Source organism: Ochotona princeps, chromosome 18 (assembly GCF_030435755.1).
Source record: "Ochotona princeps isolate mOchPri1 chromosome 18, mOchPri1.hap1, whole genome shotgun sequence".
NCBI classification, from domain to species: domain Eukaryota; kingdom Metazoa; phylum Chordata; class Mammalia; order Lagomorpha; family Ochotonidae; genus Ochotona; species Ochotona princeps.
The window spans coordinates 50,759,819-50,779,255 of record NC_080849.1 but is presented as its reverse complement, the minus strand read 5'-3'; positions in this window follow the sequence as shown (position 1 = coordinate 50,779,255).

The window sequence follows — 19,437 nt, the reverse complement described above, 5'->3', positions numbered from 1 at the left end:
TGCAGTTGTCATCCACTGGGACCTAATCTGACATTCTAATCTACCTGTCAACCAACAGCATTGGGAAGGAAAGCCCAGGGTGAGTTTTTACGTGCACAGAAATGCTGGCTGGAGGAGCAAGGTGAACACAAGAGAGATGAAATTTTGCTCCCTCCTCGAGCTTGAAGGAAATTGACACTGCCACCCTCCCATGCTGCAGCCAGGGGAGAGGCTGAGATGAGGGAGGGATGACCAGGAAGAACGTGAGCGTGGCTGTTGGCTGATGTGCGAGACCTCTGTAACGAAAGCCAGGCCAAAAGCATGATAAGGCAGGGATTATTAGTTCATAAGAAGCAAAGTCAAAGTTAGTTTTATAGGAGGAAAAGGAATGCCTTGTTTAGACTAGATGGGGGTTTTCAGAAGGAAATTAATTTTCCAGGCTGAAGAGGTGTTTGAATATTGAAACTCTGGGAGGAAAGCAAACCGCAACCTGCAGTGGAAGCCCTTGACCTTCACAGCTGCCCGTTGCAGGGGAGAGACTCACCCGGCTCTGTTCCTGGAGCTGCTCGTGCCAGGAACCACTCAGGGACTGCTGGAGGCTGTGGGGTCCCCGGGGCATGAGCTCGGTGTCACCCTGGGAGAGCAGAAGAACCTCAAGAACCATAAACTTGAGCAGCTTGAAAGCAGCAAACAAGGTGTGGGAGGAGCCTTGCGAGCGACCCCACAGAGACATAAACAGTGCAGCAGGAGGGCCCCTTCAGGACCTGCAGGTGGATCTGCCACCCAGTGAGCCCTGAGGAGGAAACAGGACTGGGGAAAGGCAGGGAGGGTTCAGAAATACCTTGTGGGCCTGGCATGATGGCTCAGAGGCTAAATCCTCATTTTGCACTCGCCAGCATCCCGTAAAGGCATCAGTTTGTGTCCCAGATGCTCCACTTCCCATCCAGCTCCCTGCTTGTGACCTGGGAAAGTAATGGAGGATGGCCCAAAGGCTTGGATCCCTGGGAGCTTGGAGATTCTTCCCTGTGGGAGACCCAGAAGAAGCTCCTGGCTGAAGATGGCTCAGTTCTGGCCATTGCGGCCACTTGAGGCGTGAACCAGTGGATGGACGATCTTCCCCTCTGCCGTCCCAATCAAAAAAAGAAAAAAATCTTACGAAAAAAAGTAGCTTGTGGGGGTGGGAGTGTGTGAGTGTTTGATGCTGTGATTAGGTTACCATCTGGGATGACAGCATTCCATATTGAAATTCTTCAGGTCCCAGCTGTAGCTCTCTGGAAATGTACATTTGGGAGGCTGCAAATGATGCTCTGGTACTTGGGTCCCTGCCGGGTACCCATGCAGACACCTGGGATGGCATTCCTGGTGCTTGGCTTCGGCCTGTCCCAGTGCTGGCTGTGGCAGGCATTTGGGGAATAAAGCAGAAGATGCAAGATCTATTCCCACCTATCTCTTTTTCAAATCAGAATGAAATTCGCTAAGTTAAAAACTTGAAAGGAAGTGGTTTGCAGGACAAGAAGTATGTTGAGCGTTGACTGTTGGCATGAACGTGGCTAGAAGACATGTCTGGGAGGGAGGGAGGGAGGAGCCTGCTTGTGATGCTGGCTTGAACTGTTGATGAACTTGAATGCTGGTGAACTGTTGTGATGGGCAGAGGGGAATATCGCTAAGACTGTGACCGTAAGGTGAGACGTCCAGCAATTGGGTCTTGACCATGTCCAGGGCACTGATACAGGAGTGGCTGATCAAAGGGACTTTGAATGAAGAGCTTCGGGGTAAAGAAAGCATAGACTGAGCAGTTGTTTTTTTTAAGATTTATTTTGTTTTTATAGGAAAATCACTTACAGAGTGAAGGAGAGACAGAGAGAAAGATCTTCCATCTGCTGGTTCACTCCCCAAGTAACCGCAATGGCCAGAGATGAGCTGATTCGAAGCCAGGAGCCAGGAGCTTCTTGGGTCTCCCACATAGGTGCAGGGTCCCAAGGCTTTGGCCCATCCTCAGTTGCTTTTCCAGGCCACAATCGGGGAGCTGGATGGGAAGCAGAGCAGCTAGACACAACCCGGCACCCATGTGGGGAGGCAAGGTGAGGATCTTAACCACTAGGCTACTGCACTGGGTCTGGTCTGAGCTCTTGATAATTGAAGTATGCAGTTGGTCTTCGGTAGGGGTTTCACATCCAGGGATCCAACCCACTGTGGACTGAGATTATTTTAAGAAAAATAGTGTTTGTTCTGAACACACCCAGACTTTTTCCTCCGTTGTTAGTCCTGAAGCGATGCTCCAGAACACCTGCTTCTATCATTTACACCGTAGAAGGTATCACAAGTCATGCAGAGACCATGTACAGGGCGTGGGATCTTTGCAAATCCCGCACCAGTGTATACAAGGCACTCGAGCATCTGCAGAGTTTGGTATCCTTGCTGGTTCCGGAGGCAATCTGCCACAGATCCCAGGAGGAGACTATAATCCCCCCCATTTTGAGTGTTCAGTTCAAAGCTTTTACTAAAGTCACAGTTGTGCAACCACCACCACCATCCAGTTTTAATATGTTACTTCCCTTAATGGAACCCTGTTTCCATGAGAAACCACTCCTCTAGAGCCCCTACCTCAGCTCTAGCCAGTCATCAATCTACTTTCCAGCTCTGGAATTTGCTAGAAGCCAGGATTTGTGTCTATTACTCAAGGACTTTGAGGGCCCTTAAATGTAAGCCCATATGCGGTACCCCTCCCATTCAGTTCACCCCTTTAACCCAAGGTCAGGTCCCTGGCATCAAGAAGCCTGTGGAGGGCCCGGCGGTGTGGCCTAGTGGCTAAAATCCTCTCCTTGAAAGCCCCGGGATCCCATATGGGCGCCGGTTCTAATCCCGGCAGCTCCACTTCCCATCCAGCTCCCTGCTTGTGGCCTGGGAAGGCAGTCGAGGACGGCCCAATGCTTTGGGACCCTGCACCCGCGTGGGAGACCCGGAAGAGGTTCCAAGTTCCTGGCTTCGGATCAGCGCGCATTGGCCCGTTGCGGCTCACTTGGGGAGTGAATCATCGGATGGAAGATCTTCCTCTCTGTCTCTCCTCCTCTGTGTATATCTGGCTGTAATAAAATGAATAAATCTTAAAAAAAAAAAAAAAGAAGCCTGTGGAAGGACACGTGCTGAGTGGTGCCTTGCATTACGAGGCCTCAGGATGCCTATGTGGTTGGGATTGACTGCTGGGATTGTCTGTGGATGGTGTGACCTGAGCGAGTCCAGCTCAGTCCTTCTCCACCTGCATTCAAAGCAGTGACACTCCACCCCATCCTGCAGTGATGTGGACACTTCCTGAAGAGACTGTGTGCACCCAGATTCTGAGGATCCCTGGGGCACTAACTGGGTGACACACTCCCCTGGGGGAGGTTGGTAGGCAGCACCTGCAGGACATGACTTTCCCCCACCTTCTTTTCCACCCAAGTTCAAGGGCCATATCTGCCTTGACCACCGTGCTTGTGCAGAAGCAAAGCTGCTGGAGATGAGCACCAGCATATGCCCTACTCAGTGATGTGGGGCAGCCCGCTCTGGAGTTCCAGTCCCGCCATGGTACTGACTCCTTTATCTTGGTCTCTCTGGGCTGCGCAGGTATATCTGGCATAAACAGGTAGGAGCCACTAAACTGTAATTAGCCGCCGACTGTCTGTGCAATGCATCCATCAGAGAGAGAGAGAGAGAGAGAGAGAGAGAAGGAGGGAGAGAGAAAGAGAAATCAAGATGGGCTGAAGGAAGCAGGATGTTGAGAACAAGAATAAAGAGCATTGTGGTGCCTGCTCTCTCTTCATCAGCTGTGACAATCCAAGGCCATGACTCTTCCTCCTCCTCTTCTTTAAGAGTTATTTACTTTGGGTCCGGCGGCGTGGCCTAGCGGCCAAAGTCCTCGCCTTGAAGGCCCAGGGATCCCATAGGGGCGCCGGTTCTAATCCCGGCAGCTCCACTTCCCATCCAGCTCCCTGCTTGTGGCCTGGGAAAGCTGTCGAGGATGGGCCAAAGCTTTGGGACCCTGCACCCATGTGGGAGACCCAGAAGAGACTCTGGGCTCCTGGCTTCAGATCAGCTCAGCTGTGGCCATTGTGGCCACTTGGGAAGTGAATCATTGGATGGAAGATCTTCCTCTCTGTATATCAGACTTTCCAAAAAAAGTAAATAAATCTTTTTTTTAAAGATTTATTCATTTTATTACAGTCAGATATACACAGAGGAGGAGAGACAGAGAGGAAGATCTTCCGTCCGATGATTCACTCCCCAAGTGAGCCGCAACGGGCCAGTGCGCGCCAATCCGAAGCCGGGAACCTGGAACCTCTTCCGGGTCTCCCACGCGGGTGCAGTGTCCCAATGCATTGGGCCATCCTCAACTGCTTTCCCAGGCCACAAGCAGGGAGCTGGGTGGGAGTTGGTTGCCAGGATTAGAACTGGCACCCATATGGGATCCCTGGCACATGCAACGTGAGACTTTAGGGACTAGGCCACTGTGTTGGGCCAAAGGGCTAGCACTTCTTCCAGGGCCACAGGCTCTCAAAGAGAAAGACTTGACTCTGCAGCCTCCCTTGGAGGTGGGTTTAATCACTTCGATAAGCCCCAGTCGGTCTACTCCAGCAAGAGAGCTAGCTTCAGGGACACCCACTGCAGGCTTGGCCCTGGCTCCCATCCCTTCTTCCTTCTGCCGCTAACATCACCACCTTGAACTCTGACAGAGCGATCCATCGATAATGGAAAGGGCCTGTTGCCCAGACCCACAGGCCGTGGACTTGCATGTGTGAGACGTTTATACTTTTCTCTAGGCTAATCCTCTGCTCTTGGAGAGTTTTGTTCTTCCCTTCAGACCCAGTTAGACCTGGAGAACATACCACGTGGTCGTTCGTGCTGGGGACAGTTCAGGAGTCAGGAGAGCTATAACTGTAGCAGGTGTCTTCTGCCCCAGTCACATAGCCCCTCTCAAAGCCCTGTGTGCACCGTCTACCAGCAGCTCTGCCTATGCTGGACTGCAGATCTGACTCTAACCCTCAGTGCTTTGTCACACACTCCCGGGCAAGTGACAGTCGGGACACACACCCGTGTGTGTTGGGGGAAGCTACCATCCCAGTCTGTGGTGTGTGTTGGGGTGAGGCAGCCTCCGTCCTGACTCTCCGTGCAGGTGAGCCTCCCCGGCAACTTTGCACCTAGGAGGCTGTGGAGACAGGTGGCCAGCGCCCATTACTCTGCTCCTTACTTGCTGGCATGAGGAAGGAAAAGTCAAGACCAGAAGCTCAGGCTCAGAAAAGTCCTGGTGTCTGCTGAGTTGCCTGCACCACGAGGTACCCCAAGCCTGAAGTGGTGAGAGATTGTCTGTGTGGGCCATTTGCTTAGGGAGAGCCGGGAGCCTGGCCTTGTGTGTGCAGAGCTCACCCAGCTTTGAGTTTTTCTCTCAGGTTTTTTCTGCTGTTCTGCTGTGGATACCTGAGGCCATCCAGCTGAGCGCTGGACGTCTACGCCCTTGGGTTCTCCTCTCTTCTCCCCCCAGCTATATCCTCAAGGCGTAGCACTGGCTCATCCAGAGAAACACGATCAATCTTCCCGGTTGTTTTGGCCATGTGTGGTTTTGGGACAGATCTCTGAGGGACCCTGTCCATTCTTCGAACTGTAGCACATCATGCACACTGGGAAGAAATGTGCAAGGAATGGAAAAGGCACTTATCAGAGACTTTTCTGAAAACATACACAAGAACAGGCAGTTAGCCCAAAGACTTGGTTGCCCAATGTCTCCTGTTGAAACACTTGGATCCAAGTCTGGGTCCTGCTTCCAGCTTCTTGCTAAAGCAGATCTAATGCTACTTCAGCAAAGGCTGGCTTTCTGCCACTCCTGTGGGAGACTGAATTGGGTTCCTGACTCCTGACTCGGGCTCTGGCCCAGCCTCTATTGTTACAGGCATTTGGGGAATGAACCAGCAAAAGCAAGCTCTCTTTATCTGTCTTACTCTTCGCCGTTCAGTCTCTCAAATAGACAGGTAAACAAATAGATACACAGATTGATGGATAAATACTTAAAATGTATATTTAAGCAACGGAGACTTACGGTATGTACTAGAATGATCCCTGCATGCTGGTGTGATGCATAATTAGTTTCTGATTTCACCCTAAGAGGGACTTCAGCTTAGAGCTCCTGCCCTTGTGTCATAGTTTGCTTATGCCCTCGTCTGCTCTTCCCAATTGGGCCTCAGGCCTCTGTGCAGGCACCACTGCCTCGCAGAGCCACACTCCTCGCTTTGTTCCAGCCAGTGATGGCCCCAGGTCCTCAACACCAGCCAGAAGTAACAGGGGACACACACACACACACAGATGCATAGACACACACATACACATCTGTAACACCAAAGACGCACCTGCACATTGTAATGCGTGGAAGACTCAGACCTGCTCGACTGTCTGTTGCACTGAACCTGTCCTACCAGCTTGAAGCTGACTTGTGCTTCAGCACCAATAGCTCGGACCTGGATAGAAATCTATGCCACACCTTCATGGATTTCTCACGTACATTTCTTCTTAACTATTCCTGGGAAAGTGGCATTTACCTCCTGCAAAAAGCAAGAGCTATCAGATAAGAGGGAAGCAAAAAACAATTCCTGGAATTTTCCTTATTTAAAAATGCTGAGATGCTTTCAACAACACGTGCTATTTCACAAAAACCTTAATTGTTTCAGAATGAGGTGATTTTCCAAATATTGTACCGAGTGATAATCTGGAGTTTGAATCCGAGTCCTTTGGGATGGCCCGGGAGGCAGAATGCTGGTGAAGATAAACACCACGTCTATTTTTGAAAGAAGAAACACATCTGCTTGAATGGTTTCAAGTATGCCAGGGACAGAGTAGGGAGGAGGCATCGGAGCTGTTTGTTTGCGAGGGAGGCAGCTGGTGGGTGTGCCCAGAGGGTGGGAGAGGGACTTTGGGAAGAGTGTGCCCTTGCCAAATGCCAGAACTGCATCCATCTTGCCCTTTATGTGAGATCCCTGGCAATGCCCCACACCTTCCTGCTTCGCCTGCCCTAAGGGTGAGCTGTGGTTTATCTGCCACTTTGCCGCTCTTTTAGAGGGCACCCCTACACTGCAGGCTTGTCTGCTCTCGCCCCAAAGAAGGAGTAGACAAAACACCAAGCCATTGTATTAGAAATAGACTCTTGTTACTGTTGCCGCTATGTGTTCCTGGGTGAATGCTTAACCTCTGAACCTCAGGCTTCCTCCTGGAAAACAAAATTAAATTCTACATGTGAGTTTCCAAAACAATTTTCAGATAAAAGAAATTCCTTAAGATGGGATCGTAAAGAACAAAGTTTTGTGCGTGGCAGATGGAAGCAAGGCTGTTGGGAGCACAGGAAGGCTGGGTTGAGGCTCCAGCTGCTTGGCTTCCCTTACTCCTGAGATGATCCATGAAGTGATCCAGGGTGCCGGAGAACTCGAGAAGCAGAGCGGTGACTGATACTGGAGTTAGCAGCTCCTTCCCCAAATGGTGCCATCATTGAGGAGCTGAAGTCAGGAGCCAGGAACCGCGTCCGGGTCGGCTACATGGGTGGCAGGGGCCCAGGTACTTAAGTCGTCATTCACTGCTTTTCCTGACACATTGGCTGGGAGCTGGATCAGAAGTGGCGCAGCCAGGACTTGGAATGGTGCTGCAACTTGGGAAGCACATAAATGGGCTTAACCCGCTGTGACATAATGTTGGCTCCTGGTACGGTGACTTAATAAATAAAGATATAAAAATCAAATGTGCTCATTGGCCATGATCCTGCAGCTGACAAGAAAGGGAGTCAGGGTCAACTGTATTTTCAGACCAGAATTCCTGCTCCTTCCTGGAAAGTGAAGAGGCGGGGCCGGGTGGTTTTACGTTTACTTACAGTTATTTCGTGTTCTCGAATCTTACACTGTGTTTCTTTCAAGACAGAACAAAGTAGGCTGACAAAAGATAGCTTCTTTGCAAAGAACACTGTTCGTGGCAGAGAAACCCACAGTCACTCTGAAGCCAATACTTGCATGCCCAGTTGTACAAATCCTATCTCAAGTACAAATCAGTGGGAGAGTGGGGCAGGGGCAGAGTGGCGGCAGGAAAGCCAGGGAGAGTTTGAGGAGCGGTGTGACATGGAGAAGTGGGAAGAACACGACTCAGTCCATCCTTATTGATTCCACAAGGATAGCGTGATTAATGAAATCCTTCCAATACATTAAGAAAAACAAGTTTCTGTGGCCTCTCATAAAACAGCCAACACACTAACTTCCTGTGAAGACTTTTCCTTCCGCCTTCCAGAGTTCAGCTTGCAGAATCATGTACCTGGCCGCCTGTCCTCACTCGAGCTGCCTCTTAGCCCCTACACTGTCCACTGCAAATGTGTTGTGGGAAACAACAGGGGTGTGAGATTTCAGGGGCAGGTCTCAGTTCTTGGGTCATTTGACCTCTGCCGTAATTGACATCATCATTAGCTTAAGTTCCTGGACACACCCTTCTCCAGTCCTCTGGATTCTGCCCTCTTAGGGCTCAGCTTTTCAGCTGCCTTCTTCACGTCCTCTGTGGTCCCCTTCCTTGCTCTAAAAAAAGAACGTCTTGGCCTCACGCTTAACTCCAAGCCAGGGTAGGGAGAGCGCCAGGACCTGGGGGATACGCCCATGGATGGAGGTCACACATGACGCCAAGGTTGTGGCCTTGAGTGCCTGGGTAGATGGGTTGTGCTGTTTATGTAAACGGGAGAGGCTGGCTGAGGAGCAGGTTTGGGAGAGTGCCCTTGCGGCCACAGGGAGTTGGATCTGCCTGGAAGACATCTATGAAGACAGAGAAAACAGGGAGATGGGAAATCCTGCAAAGGTGAATGTTGGAATAAAGATCTGGTTTGGACAGGCAGACAAGTGAAGCCAAGAGAGGTCTTTTGCTTAGTTTTAAGATTTTTTTTTTTTTTTTTGTAAAAGTTTTTATTGAAGAGGCAGATTTACAGAGAGAAGAGACAGAGAGAATGGAGTTTCTTCTGGGTCTCCCACGTAGGTGCAGGGTCCCAAGGCTTTCAGCCATTCTTTACGGCTTTCTCACGCCACAAGCAGGGAGCTGAATCGGAAGGGGAGGAGCCTGGACTAGAACCGGAGCCCATATGGGATGCTGATGCTTGCAGCTAGAAAATTAGCCAATTGAGCCTTCGCTCTAGCTCCAGTTTTTAGTTTTAAAAGCGATGACAGATGGTCTGGTGTTGTGGCTATCAGGCAAAAAGGCGGATGTTGGCTGATGCTGGGCAGGTTGGGGACTTGTCAGCCAAAGAACAGAAAGAGAAAAATGTGACGCAAGAGAGCTGATGACTTGCACAGTTCCAAGGCATCAGCACGGGTGGAAGCAGAAAGAGGACAGTGCCAAAGAATGGGGGGAACGTGCATCCATTACGGATTGGACGCTTCGTGGGGGCTGAGCCATGCTGCAGTGAGGATTCGGAGGAGAAGGAAGCTGCAGGGAGGGAGACTCAGAATGGAGTTTGCAGAGGGAGTGAGGGCCAGGAAGTCAGGTGCGTGCAAGACACAGCAGCGATGGCGGAGCATTCCTGGGCAGTGGCTAAGGAGACTAGGACCACCTTGATTTTTATTATTAAGGACATTTTTCTAGTAGACAGCAAAAGATCCAGGTAGCTCGCGTATACTGCTCTCTTCACAGTTGTCAGGTTCTTGATGCCCACTCTCTACTTTTCACCTTTATTTACTTATTTATTTATTTTTAAAAGATACATAATAGAAAAAGAAAATGGTCATCATGATGATACAGCAGGAATGTCTTTTGGAGCAGGCTGCCAGGATCGGTCATCTTTCTGAGCTCCTCAGTCAGGGCCCCCAAGTCAATGACCCTGAATGTGCAGCAGTTACCTCAAATGCAACACCCCTAAACTCCCTGCTTCTCTCTCCCCTCCTTCAAGGCCAGCTAGACCTTTTTCAGTATTTGCTCTTAAATGAGCCCATTAACAGTCCAGTTGTGCCTAGCAGGAAATGGCCGCGCTTTGCTCCCAAGCATTCTTAGATCTGCTTATTTCTCTCCGGTCTTGTTGCTCACACCCATGGTTTCATGTATGAACCACTCAGGCTGGTCCTCATTCCTTCCCATCAAAGCAACAGAGCAGGATTTCAAAAACCCAACCAGACCATGCCAGTTCCCAGCTCTCTAGGCCTCCGGGGCTGTGGCTTTTAGGAAAAATAAATCTTGGTCCTTCATAAGCCTGCTGATCTGACCATGTGATCCCCAGGCTCTCTCTGAAGCAGCACCTCATGCCACTGCACCACCCCTGCTTTGAGGGAGTCACCCCTGAAAACACCTTCCCGGTTCATGCGCTAAGCACATGACAGCACAGCCGGTCCTGGCTCATGTTGCTGCATGAGCTCACGCACTGGCTTTCCTGCACTAAACATGCCAGGTGCTTAGCTCAACAAGAGCCCTTGGGATGCATATTTTTGTTTCTACCAGATACACAGGTTAACCGCATCTTAAATGTTTAAGGCCAAAGATGTTTCAGATTTTTTTTTTAGGAGTCTGGAATAATAGTAGCTTGCATAATGTACGTAATGAGAAATCATGGGACCTAGGATCCAAATAAATTCGTTTATGCTGTACAGACATGCAAAGAGCCTGAAGGTAATTTTACATGTTGGTTTTCATTCATCTGCATTTTGTCTGTGACATCTCACGTAGAAGCAGGTGTGGAATTTCTTCTGCTTGGGGTATCATGTCAGTGTTCAAAAAGTTTTAGACCTTGGCACATCTTGAATTTCATATTTCTGGATTAAGATTTCAAGTCCTTAAATGACTTATCCAAGCTTGCATGGCACAGCCACGATCCAACCCCAGCTGTATGGCCCCAGTGCCATTCCTGCTCCGAGGCCCCAGAAGCAGGGCCAATGGGTATGTCTGATGGATTTTACGACCTTAAGAAACTACAGCTTTGGGACTTGAACCTCTTTTTATGATTTCTGTCTCATCCTATGTTTAGTCTTTATTCCCTCCCTGCAGCCATTTGCATTTTTAACTGGACCACAGAGACTTAGAAAACCTGCCATTCTCTTTTCAATTAACTTCCCACAGGGTCCGTCCATCGATCAGAGTACAGGATGGGGACACGTGTGTTTAAACTCTCACTTCCCAGGCGGTCGGTGTGTAAGATGGCCCTGCTAACTTCCCCTCTCTGCTGTTACAGCTATTCCATTCTCAGAGAGCCAGGCATAGTCTCCACCATTTGCAAATCCCAGCTGTCCAAGACCCAGCAGTGCCCTGAAACCTTCTGGAATCGGAATTACCAGACAGCAGACCTGGGGGGTTGCAATACAGGAACTGTGCTGTTGCACACAACAAAACATAGAGATGTACTCTTTGCACCCTGGGGGAAAGGCCAGAATGATTTGGTAGAAGATACTCAGAAATATTTGGGCCAAGTAGAAAAAAAAATCTCTTACGATAGATATGAACACTGAGGATACATCATTCAAGGACTTTGAGCATTTTTAGTCCAAAAATATGAAAGTCAAGATGTGCCAGGGTCTAAAACTGATGTGATGTCGGGAAGCAGAAAACCATTTGCACCTGCCTCTGTGTAGACCCTGCCTCTGTGTAGACAGCCCACTGTGTGCTGTCTCCAGAGAGCTCTCTATGTGGGGGCAAAGTTCAGATAAGAAAAAAGAGGAACTACCAGGTTCCTAGGCTTCCTGGGCCCAACTCTGGTTCCTCTACCTTTGAAACCCATTTGGAACTGTAGACACTCCAAGAAAAACGACCTTGTATAACCTGATGCTTGTAAGTCAATCCTACTTCAAATGGCCTGTGCCTAATTCAGAAACACATAGAAGGGGCCCTTTCTTGCAACATTTGGTGTCCTCTGTGTGTAGTGTTTTTCCCCAAGGTTTTCCATTTCTCCGCTACAACTGCACTGTGTATGCAACATCTTTCTGAGCACAGACAGGAGGGAAAAGGAATCTTGGAACCCATCCTGCTGGAGCCTTTTTTGGGAGGAACTCTTGCGAGGCAGAACTACCTATGTTGTGAGCGCTGAGGACAATGGGCAAACATGTTGCATCCACCACGAGCGGACCCAATATGATCGTGAACAGATACAGATGCATTGCTTTCTTGGCACCTGCCATGTTACCAAGAAATTAGGAAAAGCCTGATCGTAGCTGTGTTCTGAGCACCTGCAGCTGCTCACTGGATTGGGGAGAGCCCAGGTCTCATCTGGTCTCCCACCTGCTGTCTGATGGTTGCTGGCCGTAGAGCCTCTGCTACACGAGGACTTTGACGCCTTGGTTTCTCATGCTTCTCGCAAGCTTGGGTCTGTTAGACTTGCACGTGGCTAGAAAATACCACCCTTCAAAATGCCAGGGCAATACTACCTCCTTTGGATTTTTGAAGTAAACTATTGGGGCATAACACAGTAAAGTAAAGTAAAGTAATCTTAACAGGACAACACACTGAGTTCACACAAGAAAATGCTCATTTAGTTGACACCAGTTGAAGAAATAGTCCATTTCATGAACCCTGGGACCCCTCTCTCCCTTGGGCTCCATACTCCTTTTCCCCAAATTATTGCCTTTTTAGCTTACCTATTTTGAGAAAGAGAGAGAGAGAGAGGTCTCCTATTTGCTTGTTCACTTGTCAAATACTCCTGGCTGGTGCCAGGAACCAGGGACTCCATCTGGGTCTCCCCCATGGGTGACCAACACTCAAGCACCTGAGCTGTCTTGTGGTCTTCCAGGGTTCAAATGAATCGGAATCGCTAGTCTGGGACCTGAATCCGGTTGACCATGGGAACTGGATGTCTGGAGTGATGGTTTAACCCAAAGCATTGTTTTTCCAATTCCTTTTTATAAATTGGCACTAGGATGTTTCTAAAAATAATTTTAGTGCATGTAATCTTTCAATTGAGAGAGCTGACCTCAGTTCAGCTCTTTAACAGGAAACAATTAATTATAGTTTGCTTCCTTCCTTCCTTCCTTCCTTCCTTCCTTCCTTCCTTTCTCCCTTCCCTCCTTCCTCCCTTCCCTCCTTCTCTTAGTCCCTTCCTCCTTCCTTCACTTATTTAAACAGGTATATTGAGGCATAGTTTTCACATCATAAAGATCCCCCCACAACAACGTGCAATTCTGTGGTTTTGGGGTATAGCCACAGAGTTGTTGATAATCATGATGATCTAATTTTAGAACAATTTTATAACTCCCCCAAAACTTCACGTGTGTTGCTCACTTCACATTCTGCCCTCACCAAGCCCTGATAACCACTGGTACATTTTCTCCATTGTATGGATTTGCTTCTTCTGGACATTTTGCATTTGACTTTTTGTGATTGAGGTTCATCTGTGTTGTAGCATCCATATCTCACTCTTGTTGGTGGCTGGGTAATATTCCATGGTATGAATATCCAGGATTTTGGTCATGGATTTGCCAGGTAATGGACATTAGGAGAATATCCACATTTGGATATTATAAATGCTATCGTGAGCACTCACAGATACATGTTTGCATGGACTATGTCCTCAGTTTTCTAGGATATAGACCTAGGGATGGAATTCATGAGTCATTTTATTTATTTATTTATTCTTTAAGATTTTATTATTATTGGAAAGCCAGATATACAGAGAGGAGGAGAGACAGAGAGGAAGATCTTCCGTCCGATGATTCACTCCCCAAGTGAGCCGCAACGGGCCGGTGTGCGCCAATCCAAAGCCGGGAACCAGGAACCTCTTCCAGGTCTCCCACGCAGGTGCAGGGTCCCAAAGCTTTGGGCCGTCCTCGACTGCTTTCCCAGGCCACAAGCAGGGAGCTGGATGGGAAGTGGAGTTGCCGGGATTAGAACCAGCGCCCATATGGGATCCCTGGGCTTTCAAGGCGAGGACTTGAGCCGCTAGGCCACGTTGCCGGACCCATGAGTCATTTTATTACCTCATGTTTACTATTTTAAGGAATTGCCTAATTATTTTCTAAAGTGACTGCATCGTTTTACAACTCCATCACCAGTATATGAGGGTTCCAATTTTTACACATCATCCTAAATGCTTATTGATTTCCAATTCTTCCCCTCAAATGCTCATTACTTTTACGTTAGGCATGGAGTTGTAAGAGTTCATCCTATGTTTTGAAAACTTACGGGATATGTAATTTAAGACTACTTTCTCCTATCCTTTCAGATTTTTATGTTGCTTTAATGATTGGGATTTTTGAAGAACAAATATTTTTAATTTTGATGGAGTGGAATTTAATATTTATTTATTTATTTATTGCAAAGCTAAGAAAACATGGTTTAATGGAAGGACACAAAAATTCACTCTTATGTTTCTTTCCCAAGAGTGTTATATAACAACTGTCAAGTTCAGGCTCTTTTTTTTTTTCTTTTTTGTAGAAATGAAATGGACCGCTTGTGCTAAGATTGTTGCTCTTGGTTCTTATACTCTAATGGACCTGCAGTCTTCCTGTCTTATTTGTTGGATATTATGACTAGTGGTGAATGAAGCCTGAGATTGTAGAGTGCAAGAAAATTATGTCTTTGCAAAAAAAAGAATGAGGATCACAATCCGTTTTGGATTGATTTTTATGTATGGCCTGAGGTAGGGATTCAACTTTGCGTTTTGCGTGTGGATATCCGGTTGTTTCTGTGCCGACTGTTGTAAAGACCATCTTATTCTCATTGAATAATCCTATCAAAATTTAACTGATGACAAATGTAAGAGTCAGGTCTCTTAATTCTTGACTCTTTACTCTGTTCTGATGATCTCATGTTTTGTAACGATTTCACAGACCTTGGAGTATGTGTTGAAGAGGAAGTGTTTATCCCCTAAGTTTTTCTAAAAGTTAGTTTTATCCATTCTGGGGCCTTTGAATTTTCATATGCATTTCAGAATTTATTTATTAGTTTCTGTCCCCAGCAAAAAGGGAAGGAAAGTAGAAGTAACAAAAGGACATATGGTATTTTGATAAATATTTATTGAAACTTCAAGTTACTCATCTTAAAAATAGTCCCAGTTTCAATCCATGAACATAGGTTATCTTTCCATTTATACTTAAGTCTTTAATTTTCTTTCAGTTATTTCTTGCACTGTTCATTCTATGGATTTGTGCTTCTCCAGTTAGGTCTACTTCTAAATTATTAGTCTACCTTCTTTCCTTTTAGGTCTCTTCCTTAATTCACAGGTTTCTCTTCAGAATCTAGTGCTAGAAACTAGATAAACTTGGGAACTTTTTTCTTCCTTATTTGACTAGTCTTCAAGTCTATTAGCCTTTAGAGATACACATATGTTTTTCAGCCAGTCCCTATAGAAGGCTGACAGAAAACACACTCCACAGTGAGTTTTCTCACAGATAAACTTGTCCACTGATTCTAGGACTTCCATGTGACCATTATCACCTCTTCCTTCTGAAACTCGAGTGTTGACTCCATGTATTCAAGGGTGTCTTCCAGGCATATAACCTTAACTGTCCCTGGCCTATTGTTCCATCCAAGAGATTAAATTCTATTGTTCTCTACTAAGATTACGTACTTCCTGGCCCCCTTCATGGCTGAATGCAGCCATTTGACTCTGATTCAGACAGTGGCCTCTAGGAAGGAATACTGCGGGACTTCCGAGAAGTCTTTTTAGATGGAGATGCTTGCCTTGCTTTCTGTTTCCTCCACTGTGCTGCCTGGAATATGGGGATTATAGCTCGGACTCTGACAGGCATGTGATACCCTTAGGGTGAAGGTCAGATTCTAGAAAGTGACATGGAGGTTGGCAAGGGACCTGGCCTCTTTACAACCCTCTACAGTCCTGAACTACGTTCTGTTGGGGATAGCTCCCGATCAATGTAAATTCCAATCTTGTTTCTTTGTTCTGTTGAACTTTTCCTCTTACAGGCATTAAACTTATGGTGACACAGGAGCTCTTAAATTCACTTAATACACCAAGAAATTCTAACATGTATGTGCATTACATTTCTGTTTCTTAATTCATAATAATTCATCGTACATATGAGAAAGCACTTCCAATGAATTTTGGGAAAATATAGTGCTATGAAAATCTCCATCCTGATTTTTTGAAGAGGTCATTGTGTGTAAGGGAATGAAGATGCATGCATGAATGTTTAGCTAAATATCACCACAAAATGGCATAGCCAGTAAGATAATAGTGTCACTAAATGGCACTTAAATATTCTCTATATAATTAAAGACTAATTGCTAAGCCTAAGAGTTCCACAGTACAGTTTGCATTAATAGACATTTTATTTTCTATCTATAAAAAAAGTCAAATTTAAAGCATCAATCACACTGTTGCTAAGAGTTTTTTGATGAGTTTAGATGTTATCCTGAGAGTTGTAGGCCTAAAGGAGTTTGTCCATGTACAGATAAACATGTTCCTGCCTTGGTAAAAAATTTATTCTCAACTGTGGTTTCAAAGACAGAGTCGGATTCTGTAGTGTATTTGCTGGCCATGTGACTTAGATAATTTAATAGCAGCTGTGATGTGGATCCGAGATCATCTCTCCCTCTTTCCCCTTCCCTTTAATGCTTCATTTTAATTTAAAAGCACTACATTAACTTCGTAAAAAATATTTCAATGTAGCCTTTGATGTAGGAATAGTATTGCAGTGGTTGTTGAATGTGAATGGACAATGTTTTTACATTATTTCTATAATCTACATTCTTTCTATAACCTCTCAGAAACATTTACCAGAAGGGGGATATTTTTATATCACAAAGGAATGACAATTGGAGGGGTAATAAATTCATTGATTATTACAGTTTGTAGTCATTTTTTCATTCCAATGACACATCAATGATGTTCTAGTGTGTAGGAATTGAAGTATGAGCTAGGGATTTACTGGGTGGCCTTAATGCTTCCTTGTATGTTAGCTGTTATAGAAATGTGTATTGGTCTTTTTTTAGAGTATTGACACCAGCTGTCAGAGAAGAGAATCATGTGAGTAGATCTGTCCCAGATCCAAGAAAGCCACACTGGCCATCTCCCCACAATCCTTTCTTTCTGACTTCTCCCAAGGTCTCCTCTGGGCTGGAATCCCAGCATGGGTCCTCATCTCCTCGAATTTTTCTTGATTTCTTCCTGTAGGAGAGAAGCAGCCAGGTGTTCACCTGAAGTTGAGATCTGAAGTCATGTTCTTCTAAGCTTTGTGTGCCGAGACCTAACATGTCACATTCACTTCTCCCTCAAGGCTTCTCTCTCATCCTACTGAGAGCGCCTCAGCTTTCACTCCTGGGGCTACGCCCTTCTTTCAGATGGAGATGGGTAAATTACCTCACTCACTTAGGAAGCTCTTACCTAACACATGCTAAGTGCCACGCCTGGGCTTAGCCCTTGAAGTGTCTGTGGTCATTGGAGTTTCCGGTTTCAGATTTCTGACTGTGATAGCTTTGGAGAGATGCTAAGCTTCAGCAATTTCAGGGGGTGAAAGTTCCTCTTAAACACTGGCTATCCCGTAGCTCACGATTGTGCTCATTGATCCAAGCAAGTGATGTCTACAATAGGGGCTCTGTTAAACGCTCTCTCCTTAGTCTGTGTCGCAGAATATATCCTTGTTTCACATCTTCATGACCTCCCCTGGGGCGGTGCTGCGTGGCCTCTCGCTTTGAAGTTGAGCTGGCCCAACAGTTGCAGTGCCCCCTCCGGGTAGTCACATGTGAGCTTCCCCTCTCCTTGAGGAAAGGCTCAACTGAGTGAGTCACTGTGGCCAACGCAATGTGAGGGTGAGTGGCATATGCCAGTCTTAAGGCCAGTGCATGGTTCCACTCTCTCACTCTGTCTTCCATGAGAAACAAGAGACTGAGGCTTTTGTCTGGATGCTACAGCAGAAAGCATGAGAAATACAGCTGTTGCCGACACAGGAGAGACGTGGGGAAACGAGTCTTTGTTCTTGCCGGTCAGTGAGACTTTGGAGTTCAGCCTCAAGCGTCCTGTGCTTCATCTTCCCGGTGTTTTGACTTTGTGATGGTGCTGAGTGATGGCGCTTGCGCATTTGGCAGCAGCTCCACTTGGGATGGTGAACTTGCGTCTTTCCCATGTAATTCCCTCATCTCTGGGATTAGGGACAGTGGGCAGAGTACAGCTCCTAGCAAGCCTGGCAGTGGCAAGCCGAACAGCTCAGGCTCTGCAGAGCACTGTGCGGCCGAGCGGGGCTGTGCAGTGGACGAGGTGTTGCAGTGCATGCTCAGGCACGATGGGTGGACTGGGATATGAGCCCCCTAGATCAAGGGGCAGCTGTCCACAGCCAGCCTATTGGATGCTGACATCATGGCACACACCCATCACCAGTGTTCACTCATGTGTGCGTGACTTCCATGAACAAGCCTAACAGATGCTCGCAGCCAGCTGTCTTCAGGGTACTGCTGCTGCTGCAGCTAGGGCACCCAGGAAGGAAAGGCCTGTCTGCCCCTCAGCAGGTTTACTCCTGGCATACACATCATTATAGTGTTACAATGTAATTAAATAGCTTGAAACCATGGAACAAATAGCAACGAAAAGTAGTTGTTTTTTCTATTAAGTCTTAGTCAAAGAATAGGCACCGTAGTGTGGCGGGTCAAACCACCCCTTGAGAAGCCGCACCTCACATTTGTGCCATTTGATCTCAGCTACTCTGTTTCTGACTCAGTTTTCCACTAATGCACCCTTGGGTGGTAGCAGCGGGTGGCTCAAGTCCTGGGGCCCCTGCTACTTCACTGAGGGACCCAAATGAACTTCTGGGCTCCTGGCTTTGGACTGGCCCAACCCTGGGTGATGTGGGCATTGGACAAGTGATCTGGCAGAGGCTCTCTCCGCCTTTCAAGTAGATGAAAGTAAATAAGTGAGGCCAATTGGCTTGAAAGACTCCACGCAGGCACGTCATTCAACACATTTCCGTTGAATTGAGTGTAGGCGACACAACCATAAAAGAGGCAGGAAACTATTATAAGACTCTAGACATTTGGGGACTCGAATTGTTCCTTGAGTGACTCTTTTCCCACTTGACTTTAAAGAAATCAAAATACGAAGTCGTAAATGCAAAAGTATGCGAGCGGTTTCTGCCAGGAGCTGGCACAGAGTGGCAGCAGGCTGCGGCCCAGAGAAGGCTGCTGCATCCTGGCAAATGAGCATACCACTGTGAGCAACAGGGAAAATGACTAGCTGAGGTATGCAAGGATGGTTTTTGGATTTCGCTTTTTTCATGGATGTCAGGTGATCCAGCTGTCAGTTGCATCCAGGGAGGGTGGATGGGTGTAGGCAGGCCCGCTTTCTCCTGCACCCCACTGGTGCCTCCCATCTTGTCTGGCTGTCTTCTAGCTGTCATGGCAAAGGCAACACTTCTGTGCAGTCTGTGGCTTCTGTCAGGCCCTGCCCCTGGCCCCGGTAGCAGGTGCTTCCCAGGTGAGGCACGGTTGTGTATATGCACCTGTCAATGCTAACAGGGATGCAGAAAGGGCTGGGCAAATAAAAACTAAAGGCAGCTCCTTCTTCCAGGG